Source organism: Ursus americanus, chromosome 4 (assembly GCF_024610735.1).
Source record: "Ursus americanus isolate L20-20 chromosome 4, mUrsAme1.1.p, whole genome shotgun sequence".
NCBI lineage: Eukaryota > Metazoa > Chordata > Mammalia > Carnivora > Ursidae > Ursus > Ursus americanus.
In genome coordinates, this window is record NC_142130.1 from 61,747,601 (window position 1) to 61,769,194 (window position 21,594).

At 35.6% G+C, this 21,594-nt stretch overlaps 1 protein-coding gene and 1 pseudogene across 2 annotated transcripts in view; one reads left to right on the forward strand and one right to left on the reverse strand.

Moving 5' to 3' along the window:
• POU1F1 (POU class 1 homeobox 1) overlaps positions 1-21,594 on the forward strand; it is a 305,780-nt gene that overhangs the window by 49,883 nt on the left and 234,303 nt on the right. The gene's annotated exons all lie outside the window — the stretch shown is intronic.
• On the reverse strand, positions 752-1,425 carry LOC123784337 (MICOS complex subunit MIC27 pseudogene; annotated as a pseudogene).

Consider the following 21,594-nt stretch of genomic DNA (forward strand, 5'->3'; position numbering starts at 1 on the left):
GACTCCTCAGTTATCTGTGGGTGTCTCATGCTCTTTGGTTTTAGGAATGTTCTTTAGTACCTTTGAAAGAATAATGATGCATTTAGAGGAAATTTCTTCCTGTTATTATACTAAATTGCTTTGTCTTGCTAGAATGCTCAGTTGGTAGAAGTGATTCTAGACTAGGAAGTTTACTGTTTTTTGTTTTAAGTTTGAATGCATCAAGTTGATGGTATGCTTAGCTATTTTCCCCACAATCCTATGAAAATACATTAATATCACATTGAGGCAAAAAATAGTTATTATTTAATTTTTTTTGTCACAAAATATGGATATTTTATTCAAGCTCTGGGGAATGAAAAAGGGGGGAACACATCCTTCTACACACCATTCTAATTTAGCTTACATTAATTTGAAAAGACTAAAGCAAATATGTATATGTATAAATATATACACATAATTCATCAGTGGTCATATATTTACTCTGTTTTTTATAAACACCCTTAAAATCATTAAATGCATCCCAATACTTCTACTTCTGCCTCTTCATCAGTCATTTAATATTGTTTGGATTAAATTCAGTTTGTATTTTAATCCCTTATGTGATTGGTCAAAGTGTACATTACGTTAGAAGATGTGAGGGGAAAAAACTTCATTTAGAAAGTTATACCCCCCCAAAGTTATACTCTTTGTGTCACAGTTACCCTTTACATGATTTTTTTCATCATTATTTTCAACTTCACACATCTTGTCGTTCTCTACACAGACCATTTCAGCTTCTAGTGCTGTACAGCTCCACATCTTCTGGATGGGACTGGCCGTGATCCATGGGCTTGGGGTCAGGCATAAACTGGGTAGCACCCGTGGTGGATTCTGATTTTGTCTTTGTTTCAGAGCTGAGTTCTGTTGGCAAGGGCACTGAGTATTTCAGGCTGTCCGTTGTTTTTACAGGTATTTCTATTTCAGCAGAATTTCCTAGCTTAGCTTTTTCTTTAGATTTAGGAAATGACTCTTGCTGATTTTTGTCTGCAATGATTTAACTGCTTCCTAAATTTGCTGGCTTGTGGTATATGCCTTTTTCCCAGTTACCTTTGCAGTTATTACTGACTGAACTAGGTAGCAAACAGTTGCTCATACAGTGGCCAGTCCCAGTGGATAAGCCATTTTGTTAATCCTAGAACCTTTTCCAGATTTTACTGTATCCATTATCCCACTTTTTTCAAACACATAAACACCCTTGCACCAGCCAATATAATGACCAGTTGTAGTGTGGATGGATGCAAAGCCCGTTTGTAAACGCAGGCTGCTTCTCAACATACTTAGACAGCAGAGGTGGTGCAGTATATATGGGGAGCTGCTTGGGTTTTATTAGTCGCATGCAGTTATAGCTGCACATATCAGACCTGCAGGTATGGTCGTCAGCTTTCCCATCCTAACAACTGCCATATCTGTGACCTTCTCTGTCTGAGTTTTCCTATGGTGGGCAGAGAGGGACAAAACAGTTCAACTCAGTTTTTATTTAATTTATTGTAAGTTTTGAAAGGTATCCTGTCAAAGTAGACTGGCAGTCAGAAGCTCTGGGTTCCACGCATATATCTGAAGCTGAATAATCATTAGCAAATCATTTTTTTTTTTTCAACTGTAAAATAAGAGGTTTGGACTAAGTGAAGCTCAAAGATCCTTAAAACTCTAAAAATCACATGTGTTCGCTTTATGAGTAGCTTTCTTTGGCTTCTTAAATCTTTGTGGCTTTGCTTGCTATTGTAGCTCTTGTTTTCAAACTGGGTTTTTTTTTTTTTTTTTTTTTGTTCCCCTTTTTTAAATGAGGGGAAGATAGCTCCAGCTAGATTATGTCATGCTCATTTGATCAAAAGCTGATGGTGGGGCTATATATTAATATCAGAGTCTTTGTTTTAGATCCTTCTGGGCAGAGGCATTTTATTGCTTTTGAATAGAATGGCATTCTTGCAGAAAACTTGCTATGACTCACTTCCCTTTGAAGAACAGGCCCTTTATGCTTCTCCAGTTTTTTTCATTTCCTCTAAATACATTCAATGAAATTTTCATTTCATATTTCAGTTGACTTGTATATTTGAATAATGCACCTTGTTAACGTGATTCCACAAAATAGGCCTTATTGAGGGTTCTTTCATTTAATATTTTTTATAATTCATTAAAATTTCCCATCATCGTTGTACCTCATAAGCAATTTATGGCATGTAGTAGGGATTCAAAAAATTGTTTTGGTTGAATTGACCTCAGAATTAAGAAATAAGATGTCCCAAGTATGTGGAACCAAGTCCCGTTTTATTTTTCAAACTTTAAAACTTTTGATTATCATACAAATAGAGTGCTTTGATATATAAATCTTATGTTTCTGAATTTTTTTTTTTTTTAAGATTTTGTCAGAGAGTACGAGCAGCGGGAGTGGCAGACAGGGAGAAGCAGGCTCCCCGCTGAGCTAGGAGCCTGGTGCAGCGCTGGATCCCAGGACGCTGGGATCCTGACCTGAGCTGAAGGCAGATGCTTAACTGACTGAACCACCCAAGGGTCCCATGTTTCTGAATTCTTAGAGATTGTGTGTAGAATTGACTGCCTCACTCCCCACCCGGAAGAACAGAGTATTCCCATTTTGATCACAAAGTATTATCCTGTGCATAGTAAAGCTTCTTAAATGATATATTCTATCAAACTATCCCTGGATAACTCTAAATTTTATATTTCCCTAGCCTTCCTATTGTGTCCATTTTAAACATTTGAGCCTTTGAATCTTCGATAAGCTAGGAGAGCTAAGTAGCTATACTTAGTAGGATAATGTGTTAAGAAAGTGGCTTTTTGAGGGCTCCTGGGTGGTGCAGTTGTTAAGCGTCTGCCTTGGGCTCTGGGCGTGATCCCAGTGTTCTGGGATCGAGCCCCACATCGGGCTTCTCCTCTGGGAGCCTGCTTCTTCCTCTCCCACTCCCCCTGTTTGTGTTCTCTCCCTCACTGGCTGTCTCTCTCTCTCTGTCAAATAAATAAATAAAATCTTAAAAAAAAAAGTGGCTTTTTGGTCATGTAAATCTGTGCTTTCTGTTTCGCAAAATCTCTAAAACCAATTTTATTTACTTCAGAGGTCTTTTTTTGTATGTTGGTTTCTGATTGAGTTTTATGTAGTTTATGTCACATATCTTCAGATTGGTGACATGCTGTTACATTGTTTTTTAAAAATACTTATATGAGACAAGGAACTTGAGTCTAAGTTATATACTGTGCATAGAATGAAGTATTAACACTGCCTTGTATCCCATAGATTTTTAAGTTGAGATATTTCAAATATGCAGAGAAATGGAAAGGATAACATTATGAACCCTTCTGTCTACCACCCGCCCAGCTTTATCAATCTTAATTTTTATTGTTTTCATAGTTTAAGAGAGAACGTTTTACAGATACAATGAAAATATGGTTTTCATTTCTAGTCTAATAATTTTTAAAAGATGTATTACTATTGGGGTTGACACTTTTACCTTATTTTGGTTAAACTGGAATACTTATTCATCCAGCCATTTAAGCAAGAAACATTTAAGTATATAGTAGGTACTGCGCAATGCTGAAAGATATGAGGAATAATTCCTGTACTTTTGGGTTAAATAGGCAAGTTTAGGGATAGGATGAAGTCAGAAAAAAAACAACACAAATCACTATACTACAATGATAATGACAAGTGGCATAAAAACAGCCAAATGATATCTGGAGTTTGAAGCAAGAGTGAGACTATCTGACTGGAAAGATCAGCTGATGATTTGAGAAAGAGCTGCCTATTTGAATTAAAACTTAGTTTGGTTTTTGTTTTATAGAGATAAATTTTTTTGTTGTTTTTATTCATGTGGTAAAAGATGAATTCAGTCAAATTGTTGTACCCATATATTTCACCTGGTATTGATATCCAATGATCCCACTTCATATTACTTCAATAATATCTATGAATGGTAGCCTTCATGTGGCCCTTCAATGAACTAATCAGGTATGTCACTGCCATGGCTGGAGCTGACACTTCTGAAAGATTTTTTTTTTTTTTTTTAAGATTTATTTATTTATTTGACAGAGACAGCCAGCGAGAGAGGGAACATAAGCAGGGGGAGCGGGAGAGGAAGAAGCAGGCTCACAGCGGAAGAACCTGATGTGGGGCTCGATCCGGGAACACCAGGATCATGCCCTGAGCCCAAGGCGGACGCTTAACGACTGCGCCACCCAGGCGCCCCTGGAAGATTTTCTTACTGGGGAATTTAGGCAATGTCCTGGACTGGGGCCTACAGCAGCACAGATCTCCATTTACTACAGTTAATGCCTTAGGAAATTGCTGTTCTTCCCCTTTTGCCTCACTTGAGAAAGTTGGACACAACTTACTTCTTCCACACCTTAAATTCTAGAACCCTCATGTCCTGAACAATCACTGCCTTCTATTTTCGCTTCGGTACTCCTCTTTCTTAATGCTTATTTTATAGATATAGTTCATATAATCTTTGTACTGCACTGGAGGGAAATGGAAAGAATTGCCTAATTTTTATTTGAAAATATTTACACTGAATTGGGCTTTGAATTCAAGTATTTGAGGATGGGTGTTTAGGTGTGTGGCTACAGTTTAGAAATGGTCATGCTGATTTCTAAGTAATAAGTTGTTTATATTTCAGACTCAAAATTTGTAAGTATAAACAGTTTTACTATCTGGCAGGATGCAGGTTGTGGTTTCTTGCTTTGATGCTCTTTTGGGGCAATTTATCATAAAAAGTGTGCTTCATGTACAAGAATTTTCTCAGGCAGTGTAGTCACATTTAGATGAGTTTTACCATTTTAACTGATGTGATGTATTTGTACCACCATTTACCGAAGCTCAAGAATTCCTTACAGATCACAAAATTCACCTTTCATTTTTTTTTTTTTTTTTTTTTCAAATGAGTTAAGTAACATGCAGGGATTAAATCGCTCATCTAAATTCACTCAATTGTAAAGACCACAATAGAACTCAGGTCTCCCAACTCTGTGTGTGTGTGTGTGTGTGTGTGTGTGTGTGTGTGTGTGTGTGTGTGTATTGCCACATTGTGGCAAATAATCATGTTTGGCGATTTTGTAAAGAACAATTTACAAATAACTAAATCAAAAGTAGTTTGATATTTTTTTGGAAGTCCCCCCCCAAACCAATTTAAAGTGAACTTTGAATGACAAGATTACTAGATGATTGGGAAGATTTGGTCACATACAGGCAGACCTCATTTTATTACACTTTGCTTTATTGTGTTTCACAAATAAGGGTTTTTTTTGTTGTTTTGTTGTGGGTTTTTGTTTTTGTTTTTTTTACAAATTGAAGGTTTGTAGCAATTCTGTTACAAGCAAGTCTGCCAGTGCTACTTTTCCAATAGTATTTGCTCACTTGGTGCCTCTGTGTCGCATTTAGGTAATTCTTGCAATATTTGTTTATTTTATTATTATATTTGTTATGATCTATGATCATTGCTCTTCGATGGTACTGTTAGAACTGTTTTTGGAGTACCACAACCTTGCCCATACAAGACGGTGAAATTAGTTCATAAATGTTGTGTGTTTTGACTGCTCCATCAACTCTGTTCCATTATTTCTCCCCTTTTCCTTGGGCCTCTGTATTCCTTGAGACACAACAGTATTAAATTTATGCCAATTAATAACTCTACAAAGCCTTCTAAGTGTTCAGGTGAAAGGAATAGTCCATTGATGTGGCAAGCTTAGTTGTTGTCTTATTTTGAAATTACCACAGCCTCCCCAACCCTCAGTTACCCCTACCCTGACCACTGAGCAGGCATCAACATCAAGGCAAGATCCTCCATCAGCAAGATTACAACTCACTGAAAGTTGAGATGATGGTTAGTGTTTTTAAGCAACAAGGTTTTTTAAAATTGGAGTACAGTTAATGTAGTGTTATATTAGTTGCAAGGAGCACAATATGATACAATTCTGTATATTACCCAGTTCTCATCAAGAGAATTGTATCTTTTATTTTTTATTTTTAAGAGGGGCAAAGGGAGAGGGAGAATCTTAAGCAGGCTGCATACCCAGTGCAGAGTCCCATGGGGGGCTCAGTCTCACAACCCTGAGATCATGACCTGAGCTGAAATCAAGAGTTGGATGCTTAACTGAGCCACCCAGGTAACCCAAGAAAAGTGTACTCTTAATCCCCTTTATCTATTTCACCCATCTCCCTGACCCACCTCCCCTCTAGCAACCACCAGTTTGTTCTCTTTAAGAATCTCTTGTTTTTTCTTTGTGCCTTTGTTTCTTAAATTCCACATATGAGTGAAATTATATGGTATTTGTCTTTCTCTGATTTAATTCATTTGGCATTACACCCTCTAGGTCCATCCATATTGTTGCAGATGGAAAGATCTTATCCTTTTTTTATGGCTGAGTAACATTCCATTATATGTATATGTATGTATATCTATGTACGTATGTATATACATATATCACTTTCCTCTCTTTCTCCCCCCGCCCCCAACTTTATCCATTCATCTATTGATAGACATTTGGGTTACTTCCATATCTTGGCTATTGTAAACAATGCTGCAATAAACACAGGGGTGCATATGTCTTTTCAATTTAGTGTTTTTGTTTTGTTTGGGTAAATACTCAGCAGTGGGATTACTGGATCATATGGTAATCCAATTTTTAATTTTTTGAGGAGCCTCCATATTGTTTTCTGCAGTGGCTACACCAGTATGCATTCTCACCAATAGTGCACGAGGATATATACCACTTTTTCTCTACATCCTTGCCAACACTCATCATCTCTTATCTTTTTGATTCAGGCCATCCTGACCGGTGTAGAATAATATCTCATTGTAATTTTTATTACAGTTTTTATTACAATAATCCCTGATTATTAGGGATGTTGAGCATCTTTTCATGGGTCTGTTAGCCATCTGCGTGTCTTTGGAAAAATGTCTCTTCACGTTCTCTGTCCGCTTTTTTTTTTTTTTAAAATCAGTATTCTTTTGGTGTTAAGTTGTATAAGTTCTTTGTTGTTTTGAATATTAACTCCTTATCAGATATCATTGGCAACTATCTTTTCTCACTTAGTAGGTTGCCTTTTTTGTTTTGTTGATGGTTTCTTGTGCTGTGCGAAAGCTTTTTATTTTGGTGTAATCCTAATAGTTTTGTTTCCCTTGTGTGAGAAGACGTATCTGGAAAAATACTTCTACGACTGATGTAAAAGAAGTTACTGCCTATGTTTTCTTCTAGGAATTTTATGGTTTCAGGTCTCACATTTAGGTTTAGCAATAAAGTATTTTTAAATTAAGTGATGTACTTTTTTTTAAGACACAATTTATTGTACACTTCATGGACTATAGGGTCAACATAACTTCTGTATGCAGCGGGATATCAAAAAGTTCATTTGCCTCTTTGTGTTGCAAAACTTGCTTTATTTAGCTGGTCCAGAGCTGAACTCATCATGGCTCTGAGGTATCCCTATAAAAATATAAATAAGTCTATGACAACAATTTACATTATAAAATGCCTTTTATATAAAGTAAGTGTTCACTCATGAAGAAACATGACCATCTAGAGCATAAAATTATTTGAAACTAATTCAAGTTAATTAGAAACTACACATCTCTTTAAAATATATTTCAATGTAAAGCATAGCAACACTTGAGGGGGGAAGAAAACCCTAAAACTAGAGTTCTTGAAGAGTCATTAGGCTATCCTTTATTAGAGTAAAAAAGCAGATGATGTTACAGTATTTTTCCAGATGAAATTTAACTCATTGTTACTTTTGTTTGTAGCGGTGGATATTTAATCTAAAATTTAAAATTATTCCCCTTTAAAAAAATATATATATATATATAATTTATACCTATATGCTAGATTTGCTAATGAATATTTTTTAAAATCTTTTCAATTGAAATATGAGTACAAAGATCAGGAATGTGTGGATTGATACATTTTTATAAATTGAACACACCCATGTAGTCATGAACCAGATAAAAATGAATAACATTAACACCCCAGAAAACTTCTAGTTATCAGTCCCACTTCCAAAGTTAACTACTGTTCTGACATCTATCACCATACAGTCTTTTTTGTCTGTTTTGAACTTTAAAGACATGGAATCCTATGTATGTACATTTTTGAGTCTCTTTTTATCTCTAAAACTTACCCATATTGTTGAGTGTGCAGCACTTTATATTGTGGAATAGTCCATGTATGAATATAATGTTTACTTATTTATAGTACTGTTGATCTACTTTATTTCAGATTTTGGACTATTAAAATAGTATACTATAAAAATTCTTGTACATGTCTGATGCACAAATGTGTATCTCTATCTGATGCATTTATAGATTCTAGGAGCAGATTTGATGGCTTATATGGTATTTATGTTCTGATTCCATGGATACTGGCAAATGTTTTCTAAGTTGATTTTTCTAGGGTATATTCCTGCCAGCAGTGGCTAAATTTTAGTCGTTCTAGTAGATTTGAATTGGTGTCTCATTTAACTTGCATTTCCCTAATGAGTATGATGTTGAGTAACTTCTGATGTGCTTATTTGTCATCCATATATACTTTGTCAAATTGGGCTTTTGTCTTATCATTGGCATATCAGAATTCTTTACATATCCTGGATGCAGATAAGTTTTTTGTAAATACTTCCATTTGGAGGCTTGTCTTTTCATTTCTGTAATAGTGTTTTTTATTTTTTATTTTTATTTTATTTTTTTTTTTTTAAAGATTTTATTTATTTATTCGACAGAGAGAGACAGCCAGCGAGAGAGGGAACGCAAGCAGGGGGAGTGGGAGAGGAAGAAGCAGGCTCATAGCGGAAGAGCCTGATGTGGGACTCGATCCCGTAACACCAGAATCACGCCCTGAGCCGAAGGCAGACGATTAACCGCTGTGCCACCCAGGCGTCCCTGTAATAGTGTTTTTTAAAAAGCAGAAGTTTTATCTGGGTGGCTCAGTTGATTGAGCATCTGACTCTCGATTTCAGCTCAGGTCATGATCTCACAGTCATGAGATCAAGCCCTGCATCGGGCTCCACACTCAGCATGGAGTCTGCCTGGGATTCTCTCTCTCTCCCTCTCCCCCGACTCTCTCTCTCCTCTCTTTAAATAAATATATTGTCATAAAAATTAAAACTTCTGCTTTTTTTTTTTTTAGTCCAACTTATGAATTTTATCTTTTGTGCCTCTTGAGATACTTTTTGAGATCTAAGGCAGTTTTTTTTGCCTATATAAGATGAGAAGATGACAAAGATTTTTTCCTATTTTTTAAAATATTTTATTTTTAAGTAATCTCTGTGGACAACATGGAACTTGAACTTATAACCCCAAGATCAAGAGTTGTACTCCCTACTGACTGAGCTAGCCAGGTACCCCTAAAGCCTTGCTCCCTATGTTTTATGAATCTTTCTCGTTGAGTCTATTATCCACTTGGAGTTAATTTTTTTTATATCATACAAGTAAAAATTGAAATTCTTTTGTGCATCAATGTTCATTTGTTTTAGTAATATTGAGTATTCTTTTCCTATTCAGTTATTTAGGTACTTTTGTCAAAAGTCAATTGACCATATATATGTGGATATCTTCTTTTGGAAGTATCTATTTCATTTTGTGTTTGGGTTGTCTGTCTCTTTACTTTGTAGAAATTCTTTATATGTTATAGATAAGAATCCTTCACTGGACATAAGAAAGGAAATTTTTTTTTCTCACTTTGTGGCTTAATTTTTCTCTATGTTAATGGTATCTTTTGTTGAACAAGTTTTTAACAGTCTAACTTTTTAAAATATTTGAGAGAGAGAACATGGGTTGGCAGGGGCAGAGGGAGAGAATCTCCAGGAGATTCCCCACTAAGCAGGGAGTTCAAAGTGGGCCTCGATCTCACAAACCTGAGATGAGGACCTGAGCTGAAATCAAGAATCTGATGCTCAACTGACTGAGCCACTCAGGCACCCCTAACAGTGTCAAATTTATTTATCCTTGTGTTTAGTGCTTTCTGTGATCTGTTTAAGAAATCTCTGCCTATCCCAAGGTTAAGATGTCCTTTTGTGTTATTTTCCCAAAGCTTTATTTTTACAATTCACATCCATGTTTATAATCCATGTAGAATTCTAGGTCATCTAGGCATCAAGTTTCATTTTCTTCTACATGGATATCCATTAATGCAAATGGAATCTATTATTAAGACCATCATTTTTCCAGGTACCTAGATGCTTAACCGACTGAGCCCCTGACTTCGGCTCAGGTCATGATCTCAGGCTCCTGGGATGGAGCAGGGAGCCTGCTTCTGCCTCTCCCTCTGCCTCTCCCCTCGCTCATGCTTTTGGGTGCTCTCTCACTCTTGCTCTTTCTCAAATAATATCTTTAAAAAAAAAAAAAAGACATTCTTTTCTAACTTGAATGTACATATACATTTGTCATGAATCGGGTAGAATTATGTCTGTGGGTCATTCTGGACCCTCAATTGTTTCAATTGCCTTTTGTCTATCCTTAATTACTGTAGCTTATAAAAAGCCTTTGGCACCTAGGAGAATAAATCCTCCAATGTTATTCTTCAAGATTATCTTGGTCATTCCTAGCCTCTGAATTTGAAGTCAAATTGTCTATCTTAACTACTATATATTTTAATATTTCATAATTTGCCTTTTTTTAAGGGGGGAAAGGGGGGTGAGGACTGGCCGAAAGAGAGGGTTTGAGAGAATCTTAAGCAAACTCCATGCCTAACATGGAGGCCTATGTGGAGCATGATCTCACAACCTTGAGATCATGACCTGAGCTGAGATAGAGTTGAATGCTTAACCAACTGAGCTACCCAGGCACTCCAATTTATCTGACTTTTTAAATTTCCAAACTAGACAGGTTGATAAGTTTATTTTGTGTGACATATTATTTTTAAATATCAATGTGAAATATTCCAATTATTTGAATCTAAACAGTCCTTTAAAAATATCAGTTACTTTTACGTCTTGAGTCATTAGAAGATGGTATTTGCCGAACTTCACGGACCTAAAAGTGTTAAAAGTAAAATATCAACAGCAATCTGTGGAGAGAGAGAGAAAATGTCAGTGGAAATAAAGTTTCTCCGTGCTCTTGAATGAAGTAGTTGAAGGGCCTGTAGTGGTTGAGAGAAGTCCCTCAGGTGGCTGGGGATAAGGGGGCATATGCTTTCTCGAGCAGAGAGCTGCTACTGCCCATCCGTGAGAGTTGGGCAGATGTCTCACTGTAAATTTCTATTACGTTAACAAGCTTTATCCTTGTTGGTAATCTTATGCAGCGTATGCTTATGGTCCTTCCTCAAGAGGAATCTTAATCTTCAAAAAGATTTTCATCTTGTCTCCCACAATTCAACGTTTAGATAATTGCTTTCGGTTTTCTACAATCAGTCTTTTTAAAAATCTTTTTAATGCATAAGAAAGATTTTTCAAAGGAATTTGTGCCAAACCTTTCAAAAACAGGATTCATTATAGACAGTGTATTTAGACAAACCAGTTTTTATCAGTCTTGAAAAACGCAGGACTTACTGAAATGTTTAAGAAGAAACCCAGATTCTACAAAGAATATTTAAATGATTCCTGAATAAGAGATAGCCTGAAGAAAGTCCTTATCCAACTGCTGCCTATTATAAACCAAAGAAACTATTGGTTCTCAAGGATTTGTAAATTCTATCTAATTCAAAATACAGATTATCTCAAATAGAAGATGGCGAAGATTTTTGCATCAACTATTTCAAGTCCCTAACACTGCATTTGGGATTGATTTAATGTATTTTTCAGCTTTATTACCTTTATTACCCCCCTTGTACCAGGTCTGTATTTCTGCTTCATTTAAAGCTCTCAGTTTGGTGATTCCTGAACTGGTCCATGACCAGCTCCAGATCAGATTCTCAGGAGCCTGCTTCAAAGATGAAAAGCAATGATTTCTCTCCTGAAATTAGATGTTTCTCTTATAAAGAAGTGGGTGAATTTATTCTTTATCCACTCAGGAATTATCGTGATGAGCTGGTCTATTAAGCTGTCAATAAATTAAAAACATCTATAAAAGGCACAAAATAAAAGAATGTCACACTTTTATTTTTGTTACAATGTCACTTTTTTTTTTTTTTTTTTTGGACAAAATAGAGCGATGATAACATTTGTTTTATGCAAGAGGTTCTAAAGGTATCCAGTTGGCAATCCCAGAAGTTGTCCTCAAATATGATTTGGATTGACTAGTTAGAATCATTTTTTGCCATGTTCAAACATTCATATTTCTTTCCTCCAAAAATGGCATATTGTTTTGAGTCACTGACAGCTATTGTGGGTGTATTCTTTCACACATAAAAAAATTCTTTGTCATTATTTGTCTGGTGAGTCATTAGGAATACCACACAAATCTGACTTGTATTGCAGTTGATAATTTAATTAATAGTTTAAGGACCTTGCAAAAATTTTTTTCTATTCAGAGAATATCTTTTTTTGGTAATAGTTGTATTATATAAATAGATGGTAAACATGCAAGGTACAGAATTTTAAGGCATATATATTGAATAGTACATTCTTTCCCCTGTCCCTAGCCACTCAAATTCCAGCAGACAGCCATTATTTTCTATAATTCCTAAAGATACTGTATTTGAACATCAATAAATTGATGAATATAAATGTGTGTGTGTGTGTGTGTGTATATATATATATAAAAGTTTTACCCATGATTGCATAGTACACATGCTGCTGTGTACTTTGACTTATATCTTTGATTATTTTTCATATTTATCTCTATAGTTTCTTTAATATTTTTGATGATGGTATTGTGTTACCTTGTATGAAGGTACATTAAATTTTTTACCCAGTTCTTCAACCAGGTGGACATTAAGATGGCTTACAACCTTTTGCATAACAAAACATGTTGCAATGAAAATAATTCTTACACATTCGCAAGTTCTAATTACCCACCCACTATTAATATGTAACTATCTCTTTTCACACACCCTCTCCAGCATAGTGTCACAAATGTTTTTTCCTTGTTAACATAGTAAGTAAAAAAATGAAATCTGATTTTAATTTGCATGTGTTTTAATCTGAATAAAGTATAGCTTCTTTTCCTATATTAAGAGTTATTTACATTTTATTAGGCTGTATGCAAATATAAAGTCTAATAATCACATAACCTCAAATATTCAATTTAAAAGTTTCTTCCTCCTACGGATGGCATCTATTTCAGACTGGATGTCTTCTCATTTTATTGTTTACTCCTTTTTCTCTCTAAATTGCCTCTGGTTATTCTGGGATTGGGCTATAGAGAGAGGCAGGTGAGCCAAAGGCCAGGAAAGTTTTACTTCAGTTGTGCCATCTGAATATAACCTTGGAGTTTTTCGGTTTGACAATGCCAGTTGCTGACTTTTTCACTTACAGCATACTTTTGTGGTTTTACCTGGAGAGCTGCCTTCTGGGAACCTCTAGGTGCATTTCCATGCTTTCTTTGCTTAGGGCTACTTTTAACTCCAACCCAGCTTCTGGGATTCTTCTAATCAACCCTCTGTTAGGGGCCTTTTGCCTCTCCAAGTATCATCCAACACGAAGTCTACCACTTGGAGATGTCTTTGGTTTGAGCAAGTGTTATTTTGTTTTGTTTGAATTACTTGCATCAGGTAAGGAGACAGAGATAGTTCTCAAAGCAGTCCCCCCTTGGGGTTAATGCAGGAAACTTTTATTGAGTATGCCAGGGGGCAGGGGCAGGAAGCTTGCATATTTATTAGGGAATTCATACTTATTTTATTACTTAGGTATCTAAATTAAATGCACATGCTTAGCATGTTAACATGGTAGTGCATATGTCTTAAAAAAAAATGGCAGAACACCCCACCCCTGGGAGGAGACTTTAGTATTAAAATGCACTACAGGTAACTGAGGGCAGCTTAGGGGATTTCTGTACATGTCCTCTGCTCGGGTCCAGGTCGAACTGGTTCTATGATTTTTTGCATCTGCACCCTGGGGGTGTTCAACTCTTCTAGTGGTTTTGGTGGTGGTTCAGCTTTTCATGTGGCTCTTCCAAGTTGGGTTCCTGAGAAACATTTCACGGAAACACCTTTTACGTACCTCGTAGATTTTGTTATGCCTTCAATGACACAAGTGGTTTTCTTGGGTGAACTACTTTATAAGATGACCCCATGATGGCTTTCTTGATGAGTTCATGCTGAGTTTCATGACAACAGACATCGTTGATGTTGATGAACATCTAGGAAATCCCCAAAGCGGACTTCTTTGTGTTCAGACCTCTGTCCCTTTCTTTCCTTTAGACTTATCCTGGGAACAGTTTTACTCCAAACCTTGGCTGGATCTTCTCCCTTGACCTGGGATGAAGGGAAGCCAAGATTCCATTCCAACAAATTTATCCAAAGAAAATTCTATCCGTTTCTTTTGCTCCAGACTTCCAGTGAATGTTTCTTTCACTTAATGTAAGATAGAGTAATGGGCTGGCACAACTGGCTTCACAGTCTCTCTAATGTCTTCGATTGTAGGATATTTGGGTCTTTGTCACATTGTACATTGCTTTCAGTCTTTTGGGGATTAGCACAAACTTGCAGAAGGCAATAAGAGTCACAGGCAATATCCTGCTATATGTATATGGTATAATAAAACGAAATAAAAAACCTCTAGCGAAGCAGTTCTGTTTTCTGATCTCCCCAAAGTACGATAGTTAGTTCACTCTGAGAAGAGAGTTATTAGTAAAAGCTTGTGTAATGCGTATTATATACCAGGTTCCAATCTAACATTTTACAATTATAAACTTATTTAATTCTCAAATATATCAAGTTAGTACTGTTATTATCCCCATGTTGTAAATGGGGAAATTAAGCCTAAAAAAATAGTTTGTCTAAGATCACACATCTAGCTATTGGGCCCAGATATTGAACTAAGTCTAACTCCACAGTCTGGAGTCTGTGCTCTTAACTATTACATTATTTTGGCTCCTATTACTTTATGTTGACTGTTTTCGGGGAAAGAAAATTAAAGACCAGTTACCCTCATTTCTGGTTGCCTTCATATCTCTTGCTGATAACTGTTCTTAACGGGTGGACTCAAATTTTTTAATAAACCAGTTCTCAGATTATACCAGGATTTCAAAGAAATCTCAAAGGACATTTTATTCAGGACTTGAATTCCACTTAAAGATTATTTAAAGAAAATAGGAGCACCTGGTTGGCTCAGTGAGTTAAGTGTCCAACTCTTGATTTCAGCTCAGGTCATGATCTCAGGGTTGTGAGATCAAGCACCACATTGGGCTCTGCTGGGTGTGGATCCTGCTTGATTCTCTCTCTCCCTGTGCCCCTACCCATCCTGCTCACACATGCTCTCTCTCTTTTTTTTTAAATATAAAGTAAGACAAAAAAATAGAGTTGCAATCCCAGGTTAAAAATGTATCATTGACCAAAGAAAGGGTATGTTATAAGCACTGATAAATTCTTGAAACCAATGGTGATTATAGAGAAGAGAAACCCAGAGGAAACATTATTTGAGTATTCATAATTTAAAGCCTCAAAGTTGTACATCTGCTTAAGGAACTGAAACTCATCATCATTGATCATTGGTAAACATTTGTCTTCACTTAACAATAATGTCTACTCATGATATCAATTTTCAGATTGACTATTTCAAAAATATAGGTACATACAGATATAACCATAAAGTGCAAATAAGATGCAAAATGATTGCAAACTGAAATCTAAAATCTTTTAAAGGATAAAAAATTTCATGAAGTCAAGTTCAATGATTTAGAGCTCTTTGAATCACATTCAATGTCATGGATAAATGAGTGGAAGAAATTCTCATCAGTGCTTTTTTGAAAAAAATTAAGCTTCACATTGTGTTTGGATTAGAATTGTAAGAGGTAACATTAATCTATACAGCTAGAGGAAAGAGCCTGCTGAAATTCTCTTAAAAAATAAAAAACGCTTAAAAATTTTGGTAGGTTAAGAACATTAGACAAGCTGGCAAATTTCTGCTCCATGTAACTTAAAATACAATTTTCTGTAATATGTTTTATAACCCATGTGGTTAAGCTTCCATCAGAAGTTTATGGTCAAAAAATACATTTATAAGACTTGTTATGCAAGCATTTATAGTCTTATTAACTATGAGTAAACATAGGGAGGAGGTATGTAAACTTGATAACCAGCAGTGAAGGAAGACACACATCTCTAACCTGTACTGACATTTTTTTGCTTTTAAATCAACATTGCTTATTTGTTTCTCTACTTGCATCCCACCCCTCATTCAATTATAATTGCTATTATTTGTAGATATTTACATATGTTTAAATGTACAAATCTTAGATCTAGGTTTTTAACAAAAAGTATGCAATCTATGTCCCATCATGATATAAAACATTTGCATTTCCTCCAAAATTCCCTCTATCCTTTTCTAGGCTTGCCTATCCCCACCCCTACCCTCCAGCTGAAAAAACAAAACACTGCCCTAACTATTTTTAAACCTTAAAGTTTCACCTGTTTTAGAAGTTATGTGATGGAACCTCGTGTACGTGCTTCTTTGTTTCTGGCTGCTTTTGCTCAGCTTGTCTGAGATTCATCCACGTTGTTGAGCTTATCGGTAGTTCCCTCCGTTGCGTTGCTTAGCATTCTGTTGTATGAATTTACTACAATTTGTTATCCGGTCTTTTGTCAAGGGACATTTTGGTTTCCAATTTTGTGCTATTGTGAATGAAGTTGCTGTAAACAATCTTATATACATTGTTCTGTAAAGACCTTTTCATTTCTGTTGGATAAACCTCTAGGAGCAGAATTACTGCATCTATACATAGGCCTGTGTTTAATTTCATAAAGAAATGTCTAAACAGTTGTCCAAAGTGCTTGTACCAGCAATGTATGAGTTGCAACTGTTCTACATCCTGCTAAAATTTGATATTTAAGTTTAGTCATTCTCGTGAGTATGTACTAGTGTGTGTGTGTGTGTGTGTGTGTATTGAACTATAGTTGACATGCAATGTTACATTAGTTTCAGGTTCATAGCATAGTGATTTAACAAGTTTATCCTTGATGCAGTGCTCACACAAGAGTAGTTGCCATCTCTCACCATATAATGCTATCACAGTATTGTTGACTATATTCCCTTTTATCCCTATGACTCAGAGGCTTCCAGTTAGGGATTGACTATCTCCCGCTCCCCTTTGCCCATTTTGCCCATCCTCCCCGCTCCCTCCCGCTGGCAACCATTCATTTTCTGTATTTGAGTCTGTTTCTGCCTTTTGTTGATTCGTTTGTTTTGGGTTATTCTTTATTCCACATGTAAGTGAAATCCTATGGTATTTGTCTTTCTCAGTGTGATTCCTTTCACTCTAGGTCTATTGTGTTGTTGCAAATGGTAAGAGCTCATCCTTTTTACAGCTAAGTAATATTCCATTGTGTGTGTGAGTGTGTGCACGTGTGCGTGCACACATGCACACAACATCCTCTTTATCCATTCATCTATTGATGGGCACCTAACTTGATTCCAGATCTTGGCTATTGTAAATAATGCAACAAACATAGAGCTGCGTATGTCTTTTTGAATTAGTGTTTTCATTTTCTTTGGGTAAAATACCCAGTAGTGGAATTACTGGATCATATGGTATCTTTATTTTTAATTTTTTGAGGAAACTCCATACTGTTGTGCACAGTGGCTGCACCAGTTTACATTCCCATCAGCAGTGTAGGAGGATCCCTTTCTCTCCACATCCTCACCAACACTTTTTGTTGTTTCTGATTTTAGCCATTCTGACCCTGTGAGGTGATATCTTCTGGTGGTTTTGATTTGCATTTCCCTGATGATGAGTGATGTTGAACATCTTTGTGCGTCTGTTGACTGTTTATATCTCTTCTTTGGAAAAATGTCTATTCAGGTTCTCTGCCCATTTTCTAATCTGATTGTTTTTTTTGGGGGGGGGTGGGAGGTCAAGTTGTGTAAGTTCTTTATATATATTGGATCTTAACTTCTTATCAGATATACCCTAGGCAAATATTTTTTCCCATTCAGTAGGTTACCTTTTTGTTTGTCGATCGTTTCCTTTGCTGCTCAAAAACTTTATTTGGTGTAGTCCTGATAGATTGTTTTTGCTTTTGTTTCTCTTGCCTCAGGAGACGTGTCTAGAAAAACTTTTCTATGGCTGATGTCCTAGAAATTACTGCCTGTGTTTTCTTCTAGGAGTTTTATGGTTTTAGATCTCACATTTGGATCTTTAATCCATTTTGAGTTTCTTTTTGTGTATGGTGTGAGAAAGTCATTCAATGTCATTCTTTTGCTTGTAGCTATCCAGTTTTCCCAGCACTATTTAATGAAGAGGCTATGTTTTCCCATTGTATATTTTTGCGTCCTTTGTTGAAGATTGACTACATGAGGTGGGTTTTTTACGGCTTTCTATTCTGTTTCATTGAGTTAATTTTGTGCTAGTACCTTCTGTTTTGATTACTACAGCTTTGTAGTATATCTTGAAATCTGAGATTGTGATACCTTCAGCTTTGTTCTTAAGATTACTTTGGCTATTTGAGGTCTTTTGTGATTCTACACCAATTTTAGCATTATTTGTTCTAATTCTGTGAAAAATATTGGTATTTTGATAGGTATCACATTAAATCTGTAAATTGGGTAGAATGGAATGTCGGTTTTGTGTTGTCTTCAATTTGTTTCATCAGTATTTTATAGCTTTTTCACCTCCTTGATTAAGTTTATTTTTCAGCATTTCATTCTTTTTTGGTGCAATTTTAAGTGGAACTGTTTTCTTAATTTCTCTTTTTGCTACTTCACTATTCGTGTATAGAAACACAACTGATTTTTGTGTATTTTGTATCCTGCAACTTTAGTGAACTTAATTATTCTAGTAGTTTTTTGGTCGAGTTTTTAGGGTATTCTGTGTATAGTATCATATCATACGCAAATAGTGACAGTTTAACTTCTTCATTACCAATTTGGATGCCTTTTATTACTTGTCTGATTGCTGTGGCTACGACTTCCAGTACTATATTGAATGAAAGTGGTGAGAGTGGACATCCTTGTCCTGTTCCTAATCTTAGAAGAAAAGTTCTGTTTTCACCATTGAATATGATGTTAGCTGTGAGTTTTTCATACATGGCCTTTGTTGTGTGAGGGTCTGCTCTCTCTAAACCCACTTTGTTGAGAGTTTTACTGAGACCTTTAATTCAACTAGCTAAACTCTAAAACATCATGGAATTTTAGTACCTTTCTTGATACAAGGATAAATATTTTTTAAGGATAAATAGTTTATAATATTTCTTCTTTTACATGGTAAGAAAGGAGATTTTACATAGAATTTAAATTCTTCATGAATAAAAACTCATGTTCACCAGGCTTCTTAATAAATACAATTGAAATTTAAACTGCATAATACAACTCAATCATATTAAAGTCTACAATCTGATTCCACAAATTGAAGAGAAAATTGGCAAGAATTATGACATTATAGGACCTTTAAAAGAGACTTATTTGAATATCACATGATTCAAAGAAGAGAAGATAAAGCAGTTGGCAATTTTTGCAAAAATTTTTCTCTTTAAGTTCATGCTATAAAAGTCAAATGTAAAGTGAAAGCTGTTGAATCACAATATCACGCAATTTTTCAGAATTATGCAAAAAGGTCAACACTTGATTTATCCTTTGTTTTAAGAATTAGCCTAGTCGAAATTCAAATGTATCTTAGCTAAATGTTATAGAATTGGATGAATTAGAAAAGTACACATATGATATATAAACAAACTCATAACTGAGTTATTAAAAGAAGTAATGTAAAAAAAAAATAGGTAGGTGACTCCAAGGTACATTTTATTATAGGCTAGTCAGTGAGTAATAAATTGAAACATAGTAAGAAATTAAGCATTGTAGTTACTGAGAATCTTACCGTTGTGTATTGTTGAATGCTAAAAAGTGGTTTGCTAGGATTATGATCCTGTTAATGTAACAGACTAGAATATTCATACTTTTGTACCTTTTGAAAACAATTAAATTCTGGGTAAAAATTTGAAAACTAGATACTTTAAAAGCATCAAACACTGACAATATAGTAAAAAATCACCAGGCTGAATCTAAGTGGAAACTAGGGTATGTGTGAACATTTGGAGTGCCAAAGTCCTGTTTTCCCTTAGGCATTTAGCAAGCCAGGTATGTACATGCTTGCTCTGGAAACCTGAGTGGAACCAGCAGAAAAATATCCGAAGCTCAAAATTTGCCCAAAATGGGCCACAAAGCGTTGCACAGTTACAGTAATGGTGAACCAAAAATACATTGAACCATCTGCTTGGCCAAGGGGCCTGTGAATAAAGTTGCTTTGTTAATGAGCATAGCATTAAAGCAAAACAAATAAAACAAATCTACTGAGGCCTGCTTTTTGTTGGTTTGCTTGTTTTTGCCAAGCAAGGAGTGTCTCCTGGTGACTGTGCCATGTGCATTTGACAAGACTGGGTGCAGTGTTTTGTACATGTCAGGCCCAATTGGTTGACAGTGTTGCTCAAGAATTCTGTATCCTTACTGATTTACTGTCTTATTATTTTAACAATTACTGGGACAAGGGGTTTTAAATCTTTAAAGTGGATTTCTTGTAGACAATGGCTGTTGGATCTTTTTTTATTCAGCTCTACAATTTTTAAATTGTAGTGTGTAGATATACATTCAATCTAATTATCAGTGGAGTTGGATTTAATCTACAATCTTGCTATTTGTACTGTATTTTTTGGAAAGACTAGTAAAATTAATCCTGTAGAGAGACAAATCCAGACAGAAAAGTCAACAATCACCAATATCAGTAATGGAAACCAGCTATAAGTACAGGTATTGCAGACTTCTAAATGATAATAAAATATAACTTTAGGCCAAAGTTTGACCTGTAGCCATTTTTGTGTAGTCCTCAAGGTAAGAGTGATTTTTACATTACTAAAGGGTTATAAAAAGACAGAAATAAAACAAAAAACAAAGAATATGCAATAGATTCCATTTGTATTCCACAAAGCTTCCAATATTTACTTTCTGGTCCTTTTCAAAAAAGTTTAACCCCTGTAAATTTAAAAATTTTGACATACTGGATAAAATTGTAGAAAAATATTACCAAACTAAGAGGAAATAGAATGTGTATGGTCTAAAACCATTAGCAGGGGCGCCTGGGTGGCACAGTGGTTAAGCATCTGCCTTCGGCTCAGGGCGTGATCCCCGCGTTCTGGGATCGAGCCCCGCATCAGGCTCCTCAGCTATGAGCCTGCTTCTTCCTCTCCCACTCCCCCTGCTTGTGTTCCCTCTCTCGCTGGCTGTCTCTATCCTGTCAAATAAATAAATAAAATCTTTAAAAATAAAAAAATAAAAGAAAAATAAAACCATTAGCAAAGTTCAACTAGAGACAAAAATCTTCCACCAGAGAAAACTAGCCCAGATGGCTTCACCAATGTGTTCTACCAAACATATTATTGAAAGACTTTTCCAGAAAGTAGAAATAATATAAAGAATATACTTTTCATCTCATTATATAAAGCTAGCATAATTTGGATACCCAAAATAATCACAATACAGGCAAAACAACTTCATGGGCCAATCTCTCTTATGAACATAGAGACAAAAATCAAAACAATAAGACTAAATCTAGCAAG